This window comes from Rutidosis leptorrhynchoides, chromosome 10 (assembly GCF_046630445.1).
Source record: "Rutidosis leptorrhynchoides isolate AG116_Rl617_1_P2 chromosome 10, CSIRO_AGI_Rlap_v1, whole genome shotgun sequence".
NCBI classification, from domain to species: domain Eukaryota; kingdom Viridiplantae; phylum Streptophyta; class Magnoliopsida; order Asterales; family Asteraceae; genus Rutidosis; species Rutidosis leptorrhynchoides.
In genome coordinates, this window is record NC_092342.1 from 343,450,294 (window position 1) to 343,476,928 (window position 26,635).

The 26,635-nt window shown below is 36.0% G+C and overlaps 1 pseudogene; it reads right to left on the bottom strand.

Annotated features, from left to right (window-relative positions):
* Window positions 1-4,416: 4,416 nt before the first annotated feature.
* On the bottom strand, window positions 4,417-8,036 carry LOC139871437 (cell division control protein 48 homolog C-like; annotated as a pseudogene).
* Between the last annotated feature and the right edge of the window lie 18,599 nt (window positions 8,037-26,635).

Here is a 26,635-nt window from a genome sequence, read left to right on the forward strand (position 1 = left end):
CACGAAGTTACCAAAGACTACCTGGGGATACGACACCATTTGGGTAATTGTTGATCGTCTTACCAAATCTGCACATTTCTTGCCTATAAAGGAAACAGATAGAATGGAGAAACTATTACGATTGTATATAAAGGAAGTTGTTTCAAGGCATGGAATACCTATTTCCATTATATCCGATCGTGATAGTAGATTTACCTCAAAGTTTTGGCAATCACTACATGAGGCACTAGGAACTCGGTTGGATATGAGTACCGCATATCATCCGCAGACCGATGGGCAGAGTGAAAGAACAATTCAGACTCTTGAAGATATGCTCAGGGCATGTGTGATCGATTTTGGAAACGGATGGGATAAGTATCTACCGTTAGCAGAATTCTCGTATAATAATAGTTATCATGCGAGCATTGGAGCTGCACCATTCGAAGCATTGTATGGAAGGAAGTGTAGATCTCCTATCTGTTGGAATGAAGTAGGAGATCGGCATTTAACTGGTCCCGAGATCATACATGAAACGACTGAGAAGATAGTGCAAATCAAGGAGAGATTGAAAACAGCCCGTAGTCGCCAAAAGAGCTACGCTGATGTCCGAAGGAAACCATTAGAGTTTCAGGTCGGGGACATGGTTATGCTAAAGGTGTCACCTTGGAAAGGTGTAATACGGTTCGGCAAAAGGGGTAAACTGAACCCAAGGTACGTAGGCCCGTTCAAGATCATCGAACGCATTGGACCGGTAGCTTATCGACTCGAGTTACCGCAACAACTCGCCGGAGTACATAATACCTTTCACGTCTCAAACCTTAAGAAGTGTCTTGCAAAGGAAGACCTCACCATTCCTCTTGAAGAAATCCATGTCGACGAGAAACTACAATTCGTCGAAGAACCAATTGAAATCATGGACCGTGAAGTTAAACAGCTCAAACAGAGCAATATACCGATTGTTAAGGTTCGTTGGAATGCTAGAAGAGGTCCCGAGTTTACTTGGGAACGAGAGGATCAGATGAAGCAAAAGTATCCACACTTGTTTCTCGATGACGCAAAATAGGTACAATTTTAAAATTTCGGGACGAAATTTATTTAACGGGGAGGTAATGTAACGACCCGCACTTTTTCGATCATACTATACTTATAAGATTAATATTTACATAAATTAAACCTTGCCAACATGATAAGCAATCCAATTTGTCGAGACTTATATTTCCGAAAAGAGTTTTACACAACGTTTGACCGTCTAGTTTGACCGATGATATCACGAACTATACAATATATGATAATTATACGTTTGTGTATATATATGTATATATACATATTTAACATGATTAATGAATGTTTTAATATCTCATTTTGTATTAATAACAACAAGTTATATGTGTATTTTGAAACTACTAACTTAAGTTTTCAAAACGATAACAATACGTAACGTTATTTGACTTAAATACTTAAGACTATAATGTTTATACATATATTGTATAAGTAATGTATTTAATCACTTTTAAGAACTTAAATACATAAAATCATATAAGTGTATTCACAAAAGATAGCTATATTTGAATCCTCATTCCATTTTTCACAAAATTTCTATACGTATATTTAGAGTATTTGTACTCGTATCATACCTAGCTTCTATACGTATTTACTAATAGTAAATACACATCAAAATCACCACCTAACCAGCCATGTTCATGCCCTTAGGGCTAGGTAATTGTATTTGGAAACAATTAGGACTAGATACATAAAATGATTACTTGAAAATTTTGTCCATATACTCCTTATGCCACGTTTTTTTTAGTATTTATACATGATCATTTTGGTTCATTTTTACTTCAACTTTTTAGCCAAAACACACACAAACTTTGAAGCCTTAAACACCTTCAACAATCCAGCAAAGTTCCATGAAGATCTAGCTTCAAAAACCATACTAAAACACCATAAGAAAACCATACAAAAACACTTCAAGAAAACCTTCCAAGAACACCAACTTACTTCCAATCTTTCATCCACTTCCATCACCCTTTTGATTCTAGCTTCTTACTTCTCTTTTACAGCAACTTTATCCAAGGAACTTGAGGTAGAATCTATGTTCATAACCTTATTCAATTCATATATATATAGCTATCTTATTTTGTGGTACAAAAGTTTAACAACAAGAACATAGTTTGAATGTTTTCAAACTTGTTTGCAAACTAAATAGATCATTCTAACTTAACTTTTAAAATACTTCAAGACCTGTAATATAACTTATGTATATGCTAATTTAACAAGGTAAAACTTGGTTTTTCAAAGTATAAGTATTTTTAGAAAAATGGTCATTAAATGATTTTGTTGTAACAAAAATGTTTAACTTCATATGTTTCACTAATGTTTCACTTATGCCGTATGATTTTGAATACAAACCAAGGTATTTACAGTTCATAGTCTTAAAGAAGAACTCGATCCAAGAAGATGGCAATTTGAATCAACGAAAACGGATTTGTAACGAAGAAACTATGACCGAAACAAAATTGGTTATCCTAGATCATTTCAACTACGGGATCAATTGGAAAAAAATGATATAAATCACATATTCCTAAGATAACATGATATTTTATATATATGTACTTATAATTCAATTTTATATGGTTCAGGATCACCCGTAAACAACACGAGAAGATTAATCATAAGATCCCATGATTGTACGCAACACGTCATTTGACAACACCGGTACTTTATGTACGCAACACGTCATTTGACAACACCGGTACCATGGGTCAAGATTAATCTCGACCAATACATATACGATGGGGTTTTATTTATTTCGTTGGGGGTTTTGTTTATTGCGGGTATATTAAACATCTAAAAATGAACCATTAAAAATTGAATTACTAACATCGGAATGCTAACTACGGACTAAGGAAATATTCAAAATATTAAAAGTATAACAAGTATATATATATATAACATTTGTTTTAAAATGAAAACATATTGATATATTATATATGGATAGGTTCGTGATATCAACCGGAAGACCGAGTCAAAATATATATATCATCAAGACAAGAGTGAGTATATAGTCCCACTTTTAAACTCTAAATATTTCGGGATGAGAATACATGTATTTTATGTTTTACATTATGGACACAAGTAACTGAAAAATATATTCTACGTTGAGTTGTACCACTGGCATACTTCCCTGTAGCTTGGTAACTAATATTTACAGCGGTAATGTAAACGCGAATCCTGTTGATAGATCTATCGGGCCTGACAACCCCAATCGGACTGGACGACCAGTATTCAACGGTTGCACAGTACTTCGTTTTGTGACTACACTTGGTACGGTGTAGTAAGATTTCATATTAAAGGGAATATGCGACGTGAAAATGTTAAGTATGGTTACCAAGTGCTCAACCACTTAGAATATTTTTTATTGAAATGTTTATATACGAAATCTTGTGGTCTATATATATATATTGCTGCGCACTAAACCTATATCTCACCAACTTTATGTTGACGTTTTTAAACATGTTTATTCTCAGGTGATAATTAAAGCTTCCGCTGCATTATGTTGAATCTAAGCAGGATCATGCGTACTCATATTTGTGTCAAAAATAAAACTGCATATCCGAGGACGTGTGTTGTAAAATATGCTAGAAATCGTGTTGTTATTATCATTTGTAAAGTTTGTAAGTCGAAGATTATCGTTAAACGATAATCATCTTTTTATTGTCTAAAGCTTGTAACAAAAATAATGGTTTGGTTTGTAATGTATAATATATGCAGTTTTCCTTTTTAAAAATGTCGCATATAGAGGTCAATACCTCGCAATGAAATCATACGTTATCTAACACGTTCTTATGGTTAAGGACGGGTTATGACATATGTCAACTTTTTTAAAGACTCAACAATGTAAACCTATAATTTGCACACCCTGTATAATGTATCAATATGCACAAAATTATTACCATTACATCGGATAGTAAGATTATATTTGTAAAGACATGTTATTCACTTCACTTTCAAAACAAGAAGAGAAGACACCCGAATTTTATGTCAATGATTTAACATTATTCTCTTGATCCAAGATATTCCGTCTATACCAAGTTAGATAACCCAACAAATTGTAGATGCATCATCTTTCATCTATACCGAGTCTAATATCCCAAACAACTTATAGATGTGTCATCTTCTTGATCAATACATCCTTAAAAATCTTCTTGATCAATACATCTTTAAAATACTTGAGGATTCCCGATTCCCATTGTAAATTTGAACAATGATCCAAAGCTTTTATAAGCATTATAGTACTTCGATCCCATCAGAATGTGCCCCTTTTGAAATATACTAGCGTGGATGCTTTCATCATGTCATGACAGTCACATATCAGAGGTTCTGTTTAAGTCATGACTTATAGTACTAAAAAAGTCATCAAGTCCCTTGGCACAATCATTTTATATCAATCAAAACCTTACAATATCTTAAAAGATACATAGATAAATAGTAGCAAGAAATGCAAAGATTTATCGCTTTGGGTTGAAGATCCTAGAAGGAAAAAGAAAAAAAAAATGAAATCTAAAAGCAATAAAAATAAATAAATTGCAAGATCTCTGGGGAGAAATGAGCCTAGCAATCTGCGTTGACGTACAACGGGATTGAAGATCTTTCGCAGACCGTCGTAAAACTTTATTTGCTGCAATTAGACAGAGAAGAGATATTATATATATAATTATATAATATATAAATATATAATATATATAGTATATAGTATGTGACTAGGTAGTTTGTACGGTTTTTGCCTGAAAAAGGGTAAGATTTGGGTTTTGTAGTTATTAGTCCCAACAGGTCTCAGGACCAGTAAACTTCAAAGGGTTGGTGGAAAGACGGCAAAAGTTTGTTGAAAAGGTTAAAAACTGATGAATTACTTTAATAAATACTGTAATAAAAACCAGATAAAGAGTTTAACAATATTGTTTTAAAGAATCTAAATGAATGAATAGATTATTTACATTGTGTAGGTTTATATAAGTTAATTTGAGATAAAGTGCATAAGAGGTCTGGTATTATAATAATAATAATAATAATAATAATAATAATAATAATAATAATAATAATAATAATAATAATAATAATAATAATAATAATAATATCCATATTGATTGGATTGGATTTTGACCTGCTGCTAGTAACCAACTCAACTCAGCCCATGTACCCCACGGATTTTGCAAATCTATGAAAATATGAAAACACAACACAAGAGAGTTAACTCATACCTCATCTAAAACGGAAGGCGAGATACGATCCTGTACTAGGTCAAAGTGTAGGGCTTTAATCACAAACTCAGGTAATGTACTTTCTGATGATGTTCCTTCATTAGGATCGGGATTTGCGGTTTCGAGCATGTTAAATGTCTCATCCTCAGCAATCGCGAAAACTTCATTTATCTGAAATAGGGACAATAGTAAAAACATTAACTCTGGTTAGGTTAGGTTGTATCTATCTTTATGGAGTTAAAACAACAAATTAAACCAAAAATATTTGTTAATGTGATTTTAATTTATAGTAGCATTATTATTTATTATTATATTATATTTCATGTTGGGAATAAAAACACGTACGAGTGAAAAAAGATCGGCTCCACAAAAATTGTGACAAGCAGCGCTCTTGCTAATAGCAATCAAGTCAACATCAGCATGTATTGGCTTTGTTTTAGCAAGAGCCTTTAAGATTAACCCACGCTAGTCTGGAGTAGGCAGAGGGACATACAAATGTTTCCCAAACCTTCCAGGCCGTAACACTGCTGGATCCATCTTATCTGGCCTAGAATAATAATGCCCATCGAGATCAATAATAATGATAAAGATTTGATTATTAGTAAGTAGCGCGAAATATAATAACAAAAGAAAAAGGATAGATGCTTTGTTCAACCATTGATTATTAGTAAGTAGCGCGAAATATAATAACAAAAGAAAAAGGATAGATGCTTTGTTAAACCTGTTGGTTGCACCAATTACGTAAACTCCCTTGTTTACATCCGCACCATCTAACTCTATCAACAGCTGCATATATAATATAATAAAGGAGTTCCATTTCCATTATTCAGACAGTAATTAAGCTAGGGATGAAGAAATAATCATATTGATTGAAGTCGGTTTTGTAATTATTTTTCTTGCCTGATTTAGCTGTCGCTCAACAACCCATCCCACTTCCATTCCACGCTTTGTTGTCACCGTATCTACCTGAAAATTCCCAGCAAGTTTTTTGTTTTAGCTTAGACTAAGCGTTTGTTTACAAGTAGTGACTAATAAGTTTATAGGGAAAATAATATATTTTTGGAGGGAGGAAGGCAAACCTCGTTAAAGAAGAGTATGCACGGAGAGCATGTCCTTGCACGATTAAATAATGTACGCATTGCCAATTCACTCTGACCAACATACTTGCTTAAAAGCTCACCGGCCTTGAGGGAAAAAAAAAACGTCATAGTATTTAAACTAGCGAATTCAATTTTTTGGATATAAGATATACAGAGAGTAACAAAACAAAAAAATACCTTAATGTATATTAAATTTGCTCCTGCTTCATTAGCAACAGCTTTAGTAATCAATGTTTTTCCACAACCAGGGGGTCCATAAAGCAAAAACCCTGTCTCACGTTTACCTATACCGTGTCCCTAAAAGGGTAAGGTGTGTATGAATACATACATAATCGGACGTAAGAATTACACTAGAGAATAAGGTTTAAAAAAGATAGATAAGTAAATAAATTAGACAAAATCATCTAGCTAGTCTAGTCCGTCCTTTAATAGAACCATGACAACCACATTATTTATTGTATATATATATATATTATATATAACATTGGTTGGTTGCAAGAATGAATGTACCTGGGATACGTGTGGATATTTTATATGCCTAACTATGTGACGGTAAAACTCCCTTCTCAACTCATAAAGACCACCAACGTCTTCCCATTTAACATCCGGAATGCTAGAGAATCCTTCTCTTATAAGAGAAGGTTGAACCAGTTTTTTAGCTTCCTGACATGTTAAAAAATAATAATAATAATACATACAATACAATACAGTCAACAACAAAACGAAGTTGGTAAAATCAGACAGACAGACATCGAAAGGAAGGATGGGTCTTTTTTCTTGTTACCTCAAAATCAGACATTGTGATGCTACGTTTTTTTCACCTCCTCTTTGATGGTACATTCCTTCCTCACCCAATGTAATAATATTTCGATATATGTACCACCTTCTTGGTTAGAAGTTTCTGAGATCTCAGCATTCACAATTCTCTTTATAGAAACATTACCAGCTGTATACACCAAATCCCGTAAATCAGCTCCAACGAATCCTGCACATGCCCTAGAAATTTTGACCAAATTAAGAGCACCATCGAGTTGTACTTTTTGTGTGAGTGTAGAAAGGATCTTTCTTCTAGCCTTTTCGTCCGGAACACCTAAAAGAAACTCCCAGTCAAACCGTCCAGGCCTTCTTAGTGCTGGGTCAATAGCATCAAGTCTATTAGTTGCACCAATAACCAACACAAATCCCTGGTTCCCATCATCATCTGCTGCTGCTGCTGCTGGTCTGTGAGATTCATCCATACAAGTCAATAACTGTGTCACAATGCGTCGTTCCATATCCTTCTGCTGGTTCTCTCTTTTTGATGCAATTGCATCAATCTCATCAATGAAAACTATCGACGGTGCACTTCTATAAGCTTTTGAAAACAGCTCTCGTATACTCTCTTCTGATACACCTAATAACAATAATAATAATTTTGCAATATATATATATAATCTAATTAATAATAATCAAGTATCAAATCAAATGATAAATACTGTATAGTTTAAAAGGGTAAAAAAATTGAGTTACCTGAAACGCCAGAAACCAGCTCAGTAGCTGAAATCATATAAAACGGAATACCAATCTCATTAGCAGTAGCACGGGCTATACTAGTCTTCCCACAACCAGGGGGCCCGTGCAACAAAATCCCAGAAATTGGCTCCACTCCCAAATCTCGAGGTAGGTAGGGCATATATATAGGAACAAACACTTGCATTATCAGCTTAGCCAGCAAATAATCAATGTTAAAATTAGTAATGCATTTCTAGAATAATCTAGACTTAATAGATATTTAACTAGTAGAAATTTAGCTAATAGATATTTAGCTACTAATTACTAGAAATTACTAGAGTAACTAGTGTAAATAGAAATCACTAGATTAGCTAGAAGATTCTAGCTTGATCATTAGCTGACTTAAGATGGCTATAAATAGCCACCATGTATTGCAAAGTTGATGTACACACAAAACACAAACACAATTCAATAGCAATAGAGAATTTCTTCCTAAAAACTAGTCTTCACTATTTCTTCTATAAAAATCCCCTCATAACATTTAAATTAACATCCATCACTATTATATAACATCTAAATTAAAACTAATCAATTAATCTAAATACACTACAATTTCATCAAGTGGTATCAGAGCTAGTTTGAGCGTTTGTTCGAGTACACCATGACTACCGTTGGTGCGTACAATATTCCCGTCCCCATCTTTGATGGTGACAACTATGATTTTTGGAGTATCTGAATGAAGACATATTTTCAAGCACAAAGCTTGTGGGATATTATCGAAGTCGGGTTTACAATTCCAAAAGACGTCGAAACTCTGTCCGCGGAAGAACAAGAAAAATACAACAAAAATGTAGTCAGAAATGCTGCTGCTCTAGGCTACATTCAACAAGCCTTGACACCGTCTATCTTTTCACGAATCATGGGAGCTACGACAGCCAAAGAGGCGTGGAGAATCCTTCAAGAAGAATTTCAAGGAAATATCAAGGTAAGAGCTGTCAAACTACTAACTCTAAGACGAGATTTTGAAAATTTAAACATGAAAGAGACCGAGACCGTAAAAGATTACTATTCTAGAATCAAAGAAATAGTAAATCAAATGAGAGCCTATGGAGATAACATAACTGATAAGAGGATCGTAGAAAAAATACTTATCAGTATGACAGAAAAATATGATCATGTCATTACTGCTATCGAAGAGTCAAAAGACATCGAGACTCTGTTGGTACCAGAATTAATTGGCTCTCTTGAAGCATATGAGGCTAGACTGAGTCGGCGTAGTGAAAACTCACTTGAAAGTGCCTTTCAGTCTAAACTCAAATTAAGGTCTCAAAAATCTAATAATGGGGGGAAAAGAATTTTTAAAGAAAAATTAAAAGGAGGAGAAAAACCCAGAACTGGGTTCAATCAAAGAAGGAACGGCTACCCTCCATGTGGTATTTGCAAAAAGACAAACCACTTGGTGAAAGATTGTTTCCATAAAGGGAAGCCACAATGCAATAACTGCAAAAGATTTGGGCATCTAGAAAAAGATTGCCGTTTAAAACAAAATCATCGAGCTAACTTCACGGAAGAAAGTGAAGATATACCGGAGAACAAAAATCAGCTATTCTATGCCTGCCATGTGGCAAATAAACAGAGGGACGATACTTGGTTGATCGACAGTGGGTGCAGCAATCACATGATAGGAGATGAGAAGCTATTTCAGAGTATCAACACCTCCGTAAAGTCCCGTGTCAAGTTAGGGAATGGAGAACTCGTGGATACTAAAGGCAAAGGTACTATTACTGTTCAAACTAATAACGTCACTCGATCTATCAATGATGTTCTTCTAGTACCAAGCCTAGCAAGTAACTTGCTAAGTGTTGGTCAAATGATGGAGCACGGATACTCTTTACTCTTCGAAGACAAATCATGCGTTATTCGTGACAAGAAAAATAACTATAAATTAATAGCCGAAGTGCCAATGGAGAACCGCAACTTTCCGCTTCGTTGGCAGTATATCAGAGACACAGCCATGAAAGTTCAAGTTGACGAATCATGGCTATGGCATCGAAGATTTGGCCACTTTAACTTTCACGCACTAAAAATCCTCCAACAGAAGAATATGATGAGAGACTTACCGAAAATATAAGAGATCACCGACACGTGTGAAAGCTGTATGATGGGCAAGCAACATCGAAAACCTTTCCCTCGTGACAAAGCTTGGAGAGCGAAAGGTATACTAGCGTTGGTGCACACTGACGTATGTGGACCAATGAGGACTCCGTCTCTTAACCAAAACAGGTACTTCATCCTCTTCATCGATGATTTTTCTAGAATGACGTGGGTTTATTTCATGCGTGAAAAATCAGAAGTATTTACGATATTCAAGAAGTTCAAGAATTTCCTAGAAAAAAGTAGTGGCCATTATATAAAAACACTAAGGAGTGATAGAGGAAAAGAATACACCTCTACACAATTCAATAAATTTTGTGAAGATGAAGGAGTGAAACGCCAACTCACAGTTGGTTACGCTCCAGAACAAAATGGTGTCTCTGAACGCAAAAATAGAACTGTAATGGAAATGGCCAAAACAATGATACATGAAAAAGGCCTTCCAAACAGTTTCTGGGCCGAAGCTGTATACACGGCTGTATATATACTAAATCGATGTCCCACGAAAGCCGTCGAAAATAAGACTCCGATAGAGGCATGGAGTGGAAGGAAACCGTCGAAAAAACATCTGCGAGTATTTGGATCTATCTGCTACATCCATATTCCAAAGGAGAAACGTCACAAGCTCCAAGAAAAATCAGAGAAGGGAATATTCTTGGGCTATAGCACACAATCAAAAGGTTACCGAGTCTACAACTTGAAGACCAATAACATTGTAATCAGCCAAGACGTGGAGTTTGACGAAGACGCTTCTTGGAATTGGGAGAAAGATAAAGTCGAAAAACAAACATATTTGCCGAGGATATCTATAGAAACTCCAGCTCAACAACCACTACAAACGGAGCATCCTAGTCATGAAAATACTGGAGAAACGAGACCTACTACGCCAACTTCTCCATCATCAACAATACCTATGGCACAAGACGAGTCAAGTCCGGAGTCAACACTTGGAAGAGTCAAAAAGTTAACAGAGGTATATGAGACTTGCAACTTCACAACAATAGAACCTGAAAACTATGAAGTTGCAGCCAAAGATGAAAAGTGGGTGGCTGCTATGAACGAAGAAATCCGAATGATCGAGAAAAACAACACATGGGAGTTAGTTGATCCTCCAGAAAATAAAGAAATAATTGGAGTGAAGTGGGTTTACAAAACAAAGCTCAACCCTGATGGTTCTATACAAAAACACAAAGCGAGGCTAGTAGCTAAAGGCTATTCGCAACAACCAGGAGTCGATTACACCGAAACTTTCGCACCCGTAGCACGACTAGATACTATAAGAGCACTTGTGGCATTAGCAGCTCAACGAAGATGGAAGATTCACCAACTAGATGTGAAATCAACCTTTCTCAATGGGTTTCTAGAAGAAGAAATATACCTCGAGCAACCACAAGGGTTTATTAAGAAAGGAAAAGAAGATCAAGTCCTAAAGCTGAAGAAAGCCTTATATGGACTTAAACAAGCACCACGTGCTTGGTACAGTCGCATTGATAGCTACTTCACAAGTTCAGGGTTCATGAGGAGTCAAAGTGAGCCCACACTCTACATCAAAACCCAAGGTAACTCTGACACTCTCATTGTAACATCCCGCATTTTTCCGTTAAATTATTTTTAACACCGTCTTTTTTTTATTTACTTTATTTTATTTTAATAATATTCTTCGTATCTAGATTCGTAACCTCCGTTAGCAAACATTCATAATATTTTTGTTATTGGATTATAACGTCTCCCGTACTCTCGTGTAATTCAAAATAATTCGTTTGGTTAATTCCCGCATCCGCTTTGAAACTTGAGGGACCGAGGTTGCCAAGTGGGCAAACTAGTTGACTAGGTCAACTAGTCAACCCACGTTATCCACCACTCATTTCCACCTCCACCTCCTCTTTCTCTCTTCTTACTTTCATTTTTGAACCATAACACCCAAACACACAAATTCATCATCTAATTTCGGATTTGGAGGCTAACATCAAAAAAAAAAATTACATATTTGGAATCCTCTCTTCATCCTCTACAATTTGATACCAATTTCATCTCATTTGGGTAACTTTCTAAAATCACTAGATTTTGTGTTCTTGATGTTTTTGAATTATAAAAGTGTTAATTAGTGTCTATGGCTCATGTATAACATGAATATGTGTTTTGTTTGTTCGATTTGTTGATTTGAGCAACTAGTTTGAACACTTGAAAATGGGTTTGCTTAATCTTTGATTTTGGAAGATTAAATGTTGTTAAATTGTTAAAGTTCATGTTTTAATTGTGTTACTAGTATCACTAGCTTCATTTTGATGTGTAGGTTGATTTGTAAAACTTCAAAAACATGATTAATGATTTTGTGATTCTTGATTAGGGTTTGATAGTTCTTGAGATGAACTTTTGATGCTTGAATGCCATGAAATGTTAATTGTAAGTGTATAGTTGTAATGTATGTTTCATTACCTTCAAAACGGCATATCATATGTGTGAATTGGATTCCCGAAACTTAAAATACATTTTGTGAACTTGAAACTTGAAAATGGACTTTAAATGATCACATGACGAGAAATCGGTTATTGAAAATGATGTTTTGTTTGATGAAGCATGTTTAGTTATGTTCCTTGTCAAAAGAGCTTTTCAACGATATAAGATACGAGTTCTAAGTGTTTACGGTTTGTGTTTTGTGTTTGTTTGAGTTTTGATTTGGGACTTAGACAATTGACCCTGACCAGGTACCAGCACCCGTTAAGTGCCGCGGCGCGGCGATCCTTGTCGCGGCGATCCTTGTCGCGGCGTGACAATAGGCACAGTTTTAATTCTGTCTTTCTTGTCCAAAATACGAAAAATGTTTGATAGTCTATGGACCTCCGATTCACATGTAACTTGTTCTAACATGCTTATATATGAATAACTAGCACAGAAAAATAGTCCGGGACTCGACCCGAACGTATTGACTTTTTCGTTGACTTTGACCCGACCCAAGTTTGACTTTTTGTCAAACTTGACCAAATGATTATGCAATTTTTCTAACATGATTCTTTACTTGTATATTGCATGAAACTTGACAATTTGATTCACATGCTTTATAACCGAGTCGTAACGAGCCATAGGACTAATTGAACATCTTTGACCTATTGCGTTTACCGTTATTGATACAACCTATATGTTTAGGTCAAGACTAGCTTTGTCTTTGCACGCGTTTACTTGTTGAAGTACTTTATTACTCTTGCACTCAAGGTGAGATCATAGTCCCACCTTTTACTCTTTTGAACTTACATTTGGGATGAGAAAACATAAACATTTCTTTTTAACTAAGTGAACACAAGTAGAGGAAAACAAACATTCTACATACGAGTTTAGAACAAAATACCCAATTCGATTATCATTAGTTACTCTTGCAGTGTGTAAGTGTAGGCGTGAACTTATGTTGTATGGACATATGGGTTTGACAAACCCTCATCTCGGACGGTTCGCTACCGTCTACGGATGAAATATATTTTCGAGAAACAGTGTTGTTCTAGCACTATTAATGGGGTTCAACGGACAGAATGTTAAGCCTTGATAATTGGGTACTCGTGAATATTAACTTTTAGAATGTACTACTATTTTATCAATGTTGCAAATCTCGTGGTTCGACTTACTTTTACTCACTTACTTACTTAAACCTATGATTTCACCAACGTTTTCGTTGACAGATTTCTATGTTTTTCTCAGGTCTTTGAACGCTATGTGAAACATGCTTCAGCTCATTATTTGATACTTGCATTGGATGTCGAGTATACATGCATTTCATGGAGCGTCTTTTGACTTTCTTTAAAACTGTGTCGCATAGGTTTCACATGTAACTATAACTTTGTAACGTAACTTTTGGATGAAAAATTCTTGTAAACTTTGAAACAATCTTTATTTTTGAAAGGAGTTAAACGTCACGTTAAAGACCTATGACCACGCAACGGGACCTAAGTAGTCGACGCCGTCAATTGACGATTTGTTGGGGTCGCTACAAGTGGTATCAGAGCATTGGTTGTAGGGATTTAGAGTTCATTGGTGTCAACCCCGAGTCATAGGGTACATTAGTGAATCTAGACTACAACCGGCATATAGACTTGAAGTAGGAATTACTTGACTATTTGTGCATATAGACTTGAAGTAGGAATTACTTCAAAACGAATTCGAATTCTTGAGTCTAAGTTTTTGAATTTAAAAGTCAACAAATTGAGTCAAATTGTTCTTCAAAACGAATTCGAATTCTTGGTAACTACGGTGCGTATGACGTTGATGCTCGTGGGACAAATTGTGAAGTTGAGGTTTGCGATGCGGATGTTATTGGTGGTGGTAATGGTACTGTTGGTGTTGTTGTCGGTGGTACTGTTGATTCTGGTGATGCTGCTGGTGCTTGTAACCTTTGCACCATATTCTTCAAAGCCACTACCTGAGCGTGAAGCTCGTTGACTTCTTCTACTACACCGGGATGATTGGCAGTTTGGACGAGCGGATAAATAAGATCCAGAATTTGAGAGAGTATATGATCATGACGAGATATTCTGGAGATGAGAGAGAAAATGGTATTACGAATAGGTTCACCGGTAAGTGCTTCAGGTTCTTCGCCAAGAGGGCAATGTGGTGGATGGAAGAGATTGCCTTCTTCTTGTCTCCAATAATTAAGTAGGCTACGAACCCATCCCCAATTCATCCAGAATAGATGATGGCTAATTGGTTGATCCATTCCGGTTACACTGTCTTCGGAATTCAGGTGAATATCCATATCGGAATGGCAGTCAGAGTTTAAGGAATTTGAACTAGATACGGGATCCATCTTGTATAATTAGGGAGATGATTTTTGATATGAATTAGATTATAGAATTTAATTTGGTATTCTTCAATACATAATTTACATATGTATATATAATACCAAATTCCATAAATCACGGAGAAATTTTCGGAAGATGTCAGGAAAAGTTTACAGTAACAGATACGCTAAGATATGAATTTTGTTTATACACTATTCATGCAATCAATGTAGTAAAACATGTCTAGACTTAAGAATGATAAGCATGTAATTTCCGACAAGAAATGATAAGCAAAACTTTTAACATGCAGACACGGTCGAAGTCCAGACTTACTGATGCATCCTAACAACTATCAGTTAGACACACTCATGCAAGACCTGGTTCACTAGGACCAACGCTCTGATACCAACTGTGACGATCGCTCCAAATCCATATGGACGAACACATCATTCATCGATTTCATTGCGAGGTATTTGACCTCTATATGTGTGACGACCCGGAAAATTTTGACCAAATTTAAACTTAAATTTTTTTATGATTCCGACACGATAAGCAAAGACCATTAAACCGAGTCTTAAAAACATTGAAACTATTTTTCATGAATGCATTTGACCTTGACTATCCCCGACGATTCACGAACAATTATTTTAAATAAATATGTAGAGGTGTATACGTATTTAGAAATAATTAAATAATAATTGAAAATAACAAAATCTAATCATTTGAATTAAGAATTATAATTATTAAGTATTGTCATTAAGAACTACTGTTATTATTATTACTATTATTATTATATATATCATATAGTAATTACTAACATGTAATGTTAATATTTAATATAATAGATGTAATTATAAGTAAACCATAATTGTTATAATATTATAATATTATTACTTTCAATATTAACATCTATATTTGTATTGTTAATATTATTAAGAAAGTAGATATAGATATAAATTGTTATATTACTATTACTAATATTATGGTAATTCATAATATTATTAGTAACATGAATAATATTACTATCATCATCATTACTATTATTATAGTTATCAACAATAATATAATAAAAAAATAATCAATTTAATATGGTTATCATTAACAACATTATTATTATTATTATTATTATAACTACTTGCATTCTTATTAATATTATTATAATTTTGATAAAGATGTTATTAGTATTATAAATTCTACTATTATTATTACTAGTATTCTTATAATAAATAAATAAATACTATTAACAGTTTTTATTTATAAACTCATATTATTAGTTAATATTATAGAATCTAATGTAATAAATATATAAATAATTGATATTCATAAGTAAACATAATTATAAATATATAAAGATATATATATACACTACAAATAACAAACCGACACCCTTTCTGTTTCATGATGTAGTCGATAGTACTGAATTTTGTCTACTGCCTCAGATAGTGTTAAACACCCAATTCCATCAACAGCTCAAAACAAAGTTAGTGGAAAGTTGTTATCATCTTTAATTTTTTTTTATTTCTTTTCTTTGTACCCGATGAACAGGCTTGTCGATCCTTTCTCATATATAAACAAAATGATTATTCTCACATTAACAACAACTAAATCGACTATCTACCCTCAATATCAATTTACAACAGTCTGTGTGTTGGTATATCAGTTAAAGTTTTTTTTTTTCTTCCTTTTTATAAACAGCTCGATAAACCCTGTATATGTAGCTTTTTGGTGAAAAATCGAATTCAAGCGAATTTACAAAATCTAAAATAGCAGTTATGTTAGGATTCATATGGTTGATCTTTCTGTAATATTTCAAGTCGTAATTCTTCATATTGGGTGTTAATTCTTGAGTCAAAGTTTATGTCAAGAAAAGTCAAAATATGTTCTTCGATCAAATTAAGGTTATCGGTAGAGATTCAAACCCAATTAATGATCTCAGAAGTTTCAGCGTATGATTATAACCTTTTTCATGTAGCACTTATCATTCAAAACAATCTGGAATTCGAAATCATATTTTTTTTAACCTTCGACGAACAGCAACTTTTGGTTCTGTTAGTTATTTTTTTTTTTAATTTCGATTAACCACATGTAATGGCTTTTATGATAGACATCAAATCCTAGGATCGAGTTTATAAATGTTCTTGAAATTAAAACTGTGTGAGTCGATTGTCTTGTTGAAGAAGAAGGGAGAAGTCAGATAGGAAGATGGAATTAAAATAAAATAGGTTCAAGCTATAACAGATAATCAGAGACAGACTAGCGGTTAAGTGTGTTTGCGTGAAACGAGAGGTCAGGGGTTCGAGTCCCGGCCCTGTCAGTTTATTATTTTTTTAGGAGCTGGCACATTAAGGTAGTCTTTAACATTTTTGTTATTATTATTTTTGTTATTATTATTATTATTATTATTATTATTATTATTATCATCTATGTTATTATTATTGTGTTAACTATTAGTATCATTTCTATTAGTATAGTAACACATTTAAAATTTATAAAATCATTATTATTAGTATAATTGTTATAAGTACTATCGTAACATTATCATTATTAGTATTATGATTATTAGAAATAACAATATCATTATTATTATTAATAATATCATTTCTTTTATAAAGTTATCATTATTATTATTAGTAATTCATTAATATCAAAACTATCATTTTTAAACAAATAAATATTTTTGTACATAAAACATACTTAATACGTACACTACAACTATATTAATATTCTATATAACTATATATAAAGCATATTAACAATACCTATATAAAAACTTACCTACAACAGAATAGATATTTTATATATATATATAATCTTAAGTATATATAGATATTAGTATAACTAAATTAATCACTTTAAATACACATACAAGATAAATACATAAAACATATAATTTAAGATATAACACGAAGTATACATTTTTTTAAAAATAAAATCTAGTATAAATCTTATATAACTGTAAAATATATATATATATATAAATAAAATACAATAATAAATGAAATTATGTGATTCCACGAATATATGTTTTAATATATATATGAATAATATAGGTTCGTGAATCCGAGGCCAACCCTGCATTAGTCAGTTGATCAATTTCGTTATATGTATTTTTACTACAAAATACATTAGGTGAGTTTCATTATTCCCCTTTTATATACATTTTGGGACAGAGAATACATGCAAAATGCTTTATCAATTGTTTTACAATATTTATATGCGTGAGTTTCATTATTCCCTTTTTATATACATTTTGGGGCAGAGAATACATGCAAAATGCTTTATCAATTGTTTTACAATATTTATATGCGTGAGTTTCATTATTCCCTTTTTATATACATTTTGGGGCTGAGAATACATGCAAAATGCTTTATCAATTGTTTTACAATATTTATATGCGTGAGTTTCATTATTCCCTTTTTAAATGCTTTCGCAATATATATTTTTGGGACTGAGAATACATGCACTGTTTTTATAACTGTTTTACGAAATAGACACAAGTAATTGAAACTACATTCTATGGTTGAATTATCGAAATCGAATATGCCCCTTTTTATTAAGTCTGGTAATCTAAGAATTAGGGAACAGACACCCTAATTGACTCGAATCCTAAGGATAGATCTATCGGGCTCAACAAGCCCCATCCAAAGTACCGGATGCTTTAGTACTTCAAAATTTATATCATGTCCGAAGGAGGATCCCGGAATGATGGGGATATTCTTAAATGCATATTGTGAATGTCGGTTACCAGGTGTTCAATCCATATGAATGATATTTTTGTCTCTATGCATGGGACATATGTTTATGAGAAATAGAAATATGAAATCTTGTGGTCTATTAAAATTATGAAATGATTATTTATGTTAAACTAATGAACTCACCAACCTTTTGGTTGACACTTGAAAGCATGTTTATTCTCAGGAACGAAAGAAATCTTCCGCTGTGCATTTGCTCATTTTAAAGATATTACTTGGAGTCATTCATGACATATTTCAAAAGACGTTGCATTCGAGTCGTCGAGTTCATCAAGATTATTGTTAAGTCAATTATAGTTAGATATATTATGAAATGGTATGCACGCCGTCAACTTTCGATGTAATGAAAGATTGTCTTTTCAAAAACGAATGCAATGTTTGTAAAATGTATCATATAGAGGTCAAGTACCTCGTGATGTAATCAACTGTTGTGAATCGTTTATAATCGATATGGACTTCGTTCGGATGGATTAGGACGGGTCCCTTCAATATGATACGTTTTGTAAACATTGCATTCTTTTGAAAAGGCACACCATAAATGAATATTTAAATCAAAGGTTTTCGACATCTGATGATTTCTATATATAGACAATCACCGTAAATAATAGTTTACAATAATACTTCCGTTGACAATGCGGTCAAAATAAGATACATGGTGATGATTTGGCGAATGCAACGTTTCCTTGAAAAATATGCCATGTAGACTCCATGCACATAGCTTGTCTAATATATAAGCAAACAGCGGAAGACTTCTAGGAAACCTGAGAATAAACATGCTAACAAGTGTCAACACAAAGGTTGGTGAGTTCATAGTTTTATTGTTTCGTATAATCTGTATATAAAGGTGGATCACAAGATTTCAATTGTTTCATCCAGAAAAGTTTATCAAAAGATTCTACGTAACAGAGCACCCTGGTAACTAAACTTTAACGTCTATATAATAAGTACCCTTTGTATAATAATCTTAATAATACACGCAAACCAACGTATACGCTTCTCAAATAGCATACGTCCGTTAAAAGGCTAGTGCTCTAGCTCGGACGGGGATGTCAAGCCCTATGGATCCATATACTACTACTCGTGCCCACCAGTTCTTATAACTGGCAGTTACTAGTTACCAAAGCTAAGGGATTTTCGGTTCAAACTCAGTGTAGAATTTAGTATGTACTTGTATCCATTGCGTATAAAATAAAGTGCATGTATTCTCAGCCCAAAAATATAGATTGCAAAAGCAATTAAAAAGGGAGCAAATGAAACTCACCTTAGCAGCATATATGTAACAACCCAACCCGTTAACCTTCCGAAAACGTGCCAAAAAAAAAAAATTTCTGAAACAGTTGATCTGGACGGCGTCCAAAAGCTTGGATGGCGTCCAGCTCTTAAGACTGGGACAGCGTCCAGACATCTGGGACGGCGTCCAGATGTACTAAAACATTCTGATCAGTTTTTCGAACTCACGCGGGCGAAAACCCGCTTCCCGACACTTTTAAACCAAAACACTTTCACAATATATTACAATAGTTTAAACTAAGAGATTTTCACAATAAAAACCGAGTTTTACGACACCGGGCCCACATCGACCCAAAATACCATAAGTGACTATTTCTACCCATTAGTTTATACAAAAACATAGACCGAGCATGGGATTGGGGACACGCTACCCAATCCTAATCAAATCCAAAAGCAAGTCTTCTAAAGCAACTACGCAAGTCCACTAGTCCCCACGCTTACCCGAGCCACCGCATCCGTGCAATCTATAAAAATGTAAACAACGAGAGGGTAAGCTAACGCTTAGTGAATGAGAATATACTACATACATATATATGCATAAAATGAAATGCGCATCGCTAACACACAAATACGAGCCACATACCGCAATCTAAGCATAACTAAGCAATGTTATACCTAACGTACCACCAAGTCAAACCACTAGATTAGTTACAACAATATAAGTAAATACGCGTACATAAATGGGTAACCAAACTACAAGGTTAACCCCTTAACCTCAATCATACGAACATTAGCCGAACAACCCGAGCCTTAGTGAATTCGCACAACCCGAAATTCACTTCTCTACCAATTCAACAACCGAGGTTGGCCGAACTACCCGAGCCTTAATGAATTCGCATAACCCGAAATCCATCACCTCATAAAAAGGATGACCGAACAACCCGAGTCATCATGAATCCGCACTACCCGAGATTCACTTCCCAAATACCAAAACCCACGGTCACAGGATTATAAAATCCACCACATCGGGGTTATCCACATCACAACAATATCAACCCTTCGCCATTGGGGTTATAACATCCACATCACAACCGCGTGTGATCACGTACACTCAGAATGTGTACCACGTCAAGGGTGGTCAACCAAAACGCACAACCGTGCTAATTGGACTCATACACAAGTCCATCAATCCACCTATATGTGAATTGAGCTCTATAGCCGAGAATCACTTCACCCGACCCGCACCCATCCTACACATACATATGCATATAGGATATTAACACTCACCTTGTCGCCTTGATGAATGCTTCCAAATAATCCGCAACTCGTCAATGGAACATACCTATTCCATTATCACAATACAAACAATACAATTAGGGTTGACTTACAAACCAACCCAATTGACCCTTAGTGCAAATTCGACCCATTTGCACTTCCAAGCACAAACCGCGCCCAAATTAATCAATAATCACTAATACACGTGAAAATGGTCTTAACACATCAATTAAACCCGAACACAAGTGTTAAACACGTGTCATACCCATTTTGACACCAAAACCCTAATTTTGACCCATTTCAAAATTAGTTAACCAAACTCACCCAAAAGAGTTTCACCACTTCCATAATCACTAAACCTAGTGATTAAACTCAAGATCAAACCCTAAACAACGCTAAAACGTCAACCGACCAAAAACCCGCCAAGTGACAAGAATAACTAGTCACCATAAACCCATTTCATCACCTAAAAGGGTTTCACAACAAACTAACTCAAAACCCTAATTTGAAAATCAAATTTAACAAATGAAATTCGGAGTTTAAGCTTACCAATACCACCACAACGTAGCTAGGAGCGAGATGAACAACTTTAGAACCCGAGCTTTTGCGAGAATCCGACTCCTTCTTCTCCAAATCCACCTCTCTCTCTCTAAAACTCTTACTCTCTCACTAGAACAAGATGAGAGTGTTTGTGTGGGTGTTAGTGGAGCAAATGAGGCTCCTAGAACTGATCTTGTGGCCTTAACTCGTTCCATAAGTGAAAATACCATTTTACCCCTCTAAAAATCTTAAAATAACCCAGCTGGCCCGACAGACAAACTGGACGGCGTCCCAATTTCTGGACGGCGTCCAGCCTTTAACATCTGGACGGTGTCCCACCATCCTGGACGGCGTCCCGAACAACTAAAAAGTCAAAAAAAGGATTAGGGTCTTACAACTCTCCCCCACTTAGAATCTATCACGTCCTCGTGATCCTCGTCACTTAACCAAATGGACCACACTCCACGGTCCTCAACATAAGTCCCAATCTGACTTTCCTAGGCAACTCTTCCCAAGGAATCACCTTTAACAACTAAAATCGTCTCCCGCGATTTATCAAACCCACTATCCGAGCACTAAAACCATGCCCATCAGGAAAACTCAACCAATCTCGGACCGAGATATCAATCCCCTAGCGTATCCTTACCGAGTACAATGCTAAAAGTAACCAAGTCAACCTAAGGTCAACAACACGAAACGATGGAGATCGAACCAAACGAATCCTTACGGATAACACCAATCACTAAACATCCCTTGTAGTGCGCAATACGACCCATACGCAACTACCGTAACATCATAACAAACGGTTAAAACCGATAGCGCCCAAAACGACTATGGTAATGCTAATCCAAAGGTGTACCAAAATCGACAATTCGTCACACCTGTAACAACATGTGAGCGAAGCACGGCTAACGCATCACTAATCCTACAACATGGTTCTCACGACCCCACCATCGGTGTATAAATCAACTGATAGTTCACACAACATGGTCCTTACGATCCCACCATTGGTGCATAAAACAACCAATAGGTCAAACCAAACGGTCCTTACGACCCCACCATCGGCGTATAACACAACCGATATATCACAACTCAACATGGCCGAAACAACCCGAGCCTGAACACATATGGAGGATGGTCAAAACAACCCGAACCTTAGTGAATTCGTACAACCCGAAATTCACCTACCCAATCCATATATCTCACAACGAAATGACCGCACAACCCGAGTCATCGTGAATACGCGCAACCCGATATTCACTACCATCGCCACATAGTATAACTGAGGATGGCCGTACAACCCGAGCCTTAGTGAATCCGAACTACCCGACATTTACTACCTCAAACTATGAGTCCAACCAACAGGGACAATCGTACTACCCGAAATATTGTGAATACGAACAACCCGATATTCACATCCCGCAACACAACTCAGGAATGGTACTCGCATTTCCCACCGGTACTCGCATTTCCCGATAATGTTACACCATACGACATAACACTACTCCCTTGATGAAGTCAGCGGACCCCGATGGTCATGCTCCACCAATCTCAACATCGGATGAAGTCAGCGGACCCCGAAGGTCATGCTTCACCGATATCACACCTCGCTCATGATGAAGTCAGCGGACCCCGAAGGTCATGCTTCACCAATCGCATACTCCCATGATGAAGTCAGCGGACCCTAAAGGTCATGCTTCATCAATCACCAATACCATGATGAAGTCAGCGGACTCCGAAAGTCATGCTTCATCAATCAACACCCTTTTGGCCTCGAACGACGAGTAGCGTAATATCGCGCTCTGTTACGCCATAGTGAATCCTAGCGGATACCACTAACCATTCATACACTCGAGCAAGAACCACCTATATCAAACATAGGCACAAGACAATAATTCTCTAGAAGAGAATCCGACACACACCTCCCTTAACCGAAGGATTTCACCTTACTCACCAAACACGTCCATTATCCCTCAACGAGATTTACCACATTACCACCTCGGTGATAATTCAGATCCAAACCATAAGTACAATTTATCCGAAATTGTAATCTACCACAAATCGACCAAACTAGGTCCCAACACAATTTTCGGATCTTACTAAAACGTCATCCGAAATCTCACACTAAAACTTCCTCGGGCGGGAGTGTAACTCCCCCACTTGGAACTACATCACATAACCTCATCTCTTATAACCGTACCATGCTACCAAAGGTAGACTTTACCAACAATTGGGCTCTCACGACCCATCACCACAGCTTGCTCCAACCGAGAGCACACGAAGGATTTAAATCAATCCTCAAACACTTCGAACGAAAAGTGCACTACAATTACACAAACCACACCCTCGCAATCATCCAATTGCTCTAGTTTGTCAATTTCCACCTAGTCACTCATGTACCTAAGGGTTTCACTTCGGTACCCTAAGTACAATGTAACCGCAACACAATCGGAGTTGAACACCACGCTAGTAGGTATAAAAGAGGCACCTAATGTCGCGTCATATAAACTCCATTACCAACATACATCGAGATTCAAAACACTCGATTTCAAGGGTTCCAACCACCCGACGAACCTCATAGTTCATCAACTTCCACATACAAGCAAACACGCGCTTAACAATCGAACACCAAAACCCATTTCCATGGCTTGGTAGAAACATTTCCCAAATACTAAGGAATGCTTGGTTACACCAAGTCTTACGCCCTTCGTCCAAAAATCAATCATTACCATAGGGTACTTCCATTAGGAACGTCACCGTTAACAATAACATGCACAACACAATGCAATAACAAATCCGAACTTAAACGCCACATAAATAAATATTCAAATGACATATTTATTAAAATGAAACATACCTCAACGTCTCCTTGTGGCATTCGCCGCCAACTCGGAACAATCCGGCTTGCGATGCCCCTCCTTATGACAATAGTAGCACATCCCGTCATCACTTCTCGGCATTGTGCACTCCCACAACTTATGGCCCCTAATACCACAATTGAAACATCTAGGTGCACGAGAATCCACCGTGCCTTTTCCCACATTACCCGTACTCGCACTTGCACCCTTATTTCTCTTACCCGGGGCTCCGTACGAATCAACCCTCCTCTTACTTGAAGGTTCACACATCTTTGATCGCGTATACGACTCGAAACCTCTAGCCAAGTTGAATAATTCCGCAAACGATTTCGCTTAACCCCGACTAATTTTACTTTTCAAGTCATCATTCATGGTCCGATAGAAATCCCCCATTAACAAACGATCATTCCCCAAATACTCCGGGCAAAAACGAGCCTTCGCCATAAAGGTCGTCTTGAGAGTATTCAAATCCATAGATCCTTGCTGCAAATTTCGCAACTCATTACGCAATTTCCACAAATCGGCCGAAGTCCGGAACTCCTCGAAGAATTCCTCCTTAAACTCATTCCACGATAAGGCCATAAACGTTTCGTCACCGACAAGATCGATCTTACCATCCAACCAATCCCTTGCCCTGCCCCACAACAGACTAGTAGCGAGTCTCGTCTTTTTCTCGGGAGGGCAATCAATAGTACGAAAACACCCTTCGACATCCAAAATCCAAGTTGTGCTTACCAAAGGATCCGGTTTCCCGTCATACATCGGGGGTTTAGTCCTCATGAAGCTCTTAAGACAACGCTCCATTTCACTGCTACCCCGAAATTCGGAATACTTTCTATCCATTTCTTCTCGAAACGCACTCATTTGCTCCGCAACGGCGGCCGCAACTCTAGAGTTAAACTCCTCGTCATTCGTCTCGATCTCGTTTCGCGTCGTCATTCTAAAGAATGCAAAACGATTAGTCCATGAACATATAAAACAACACGCATAACACCGCCCCATCTTGCTCAACACTCGTCGTACATCATTTGTTAAACACGATTTGCACCCGTAATAAGGTTTGCAAGTCCTTATTACGCACACACATCGTATCCCCTCGTTAGTACAACGACCATCTTGCTCGATGATATTCGCAACGCAACATAAACATAAACATAACACTATCGTATATTAATAATATCCACGTATTAATATACACGTTAGTCCACCTATCAATTAAGGCACTAACCAAATTCCCATTCCGACCCGTAATCCTACAAGTCCCGCAACAAATAAGCACACACAAAAGTCTAAGTCTAGGCACCTATCTCAAGTCACCTAAATCCCTTAGACCATGCTCTGATACCACTTGTAATAACCCAACCCGTTAACCTTCCGAAAACGTGCCACAAAAAAAAAATTTCTGAAACAGTTGATCTGGACGGCGTCCAAAAGCTTGGACGGCGTCCAGCTCTTAAGACTGGGACGGCGTCCAGACATCTGGGACGGCGTCCTGATGTACTAAAACATTCTGATCAGTTTTTCGAACTCACGCGGGCGAAAACCCGCTTCCCGACACTTTTAAACCAAAACACTTTCACAATATATTACAATAGTTTAAACTAAGAGTTTTTCACAATAAAAACCGAGTTTTACGACACCGGTGAAATGTCCCGTTCTTATTGATTAAAAACGTTCCATATTAATTGATTTCGTTGCGAGGTTTTGACCTCTATATGAGAAGTTTTTCAAAGACTGCATTCATTTTAAAACAATCCATAACCTTTATTTCATCAATAAAGGTTTAAAAAGCTTTACGTAGATTATCAAATAATGATAATCTAAAATATCATGTTTACACACGACCATTACATAATGGTTTACAATACAAATATGTTACAACAAAATAAGTTTCTTGAATGCAGTTTTTACACAATATCATACAAGCATGGACTCCAAATCTTGTCCTTATTTAAGTATGCGACAGCGGAAGCTCTTAATAATCACCTGAGAATAAACATGCTTAAAACGTCAACAAAAATGTTGGTGAGTTATAGGTTTAACCTATATATATCAAATCATAATAATAGACCACAAGATTTCATATTTCAATACACATCCCATACATAGAGATAAAAATCATTCATATGGTGAACACCTGGTAACCGACATTAACAAGATGCATATTTAAGAATATTCCCATCATTCCGGGACACCCTTCGGATATGATATAAATTTCGAAGTACTAAAGCA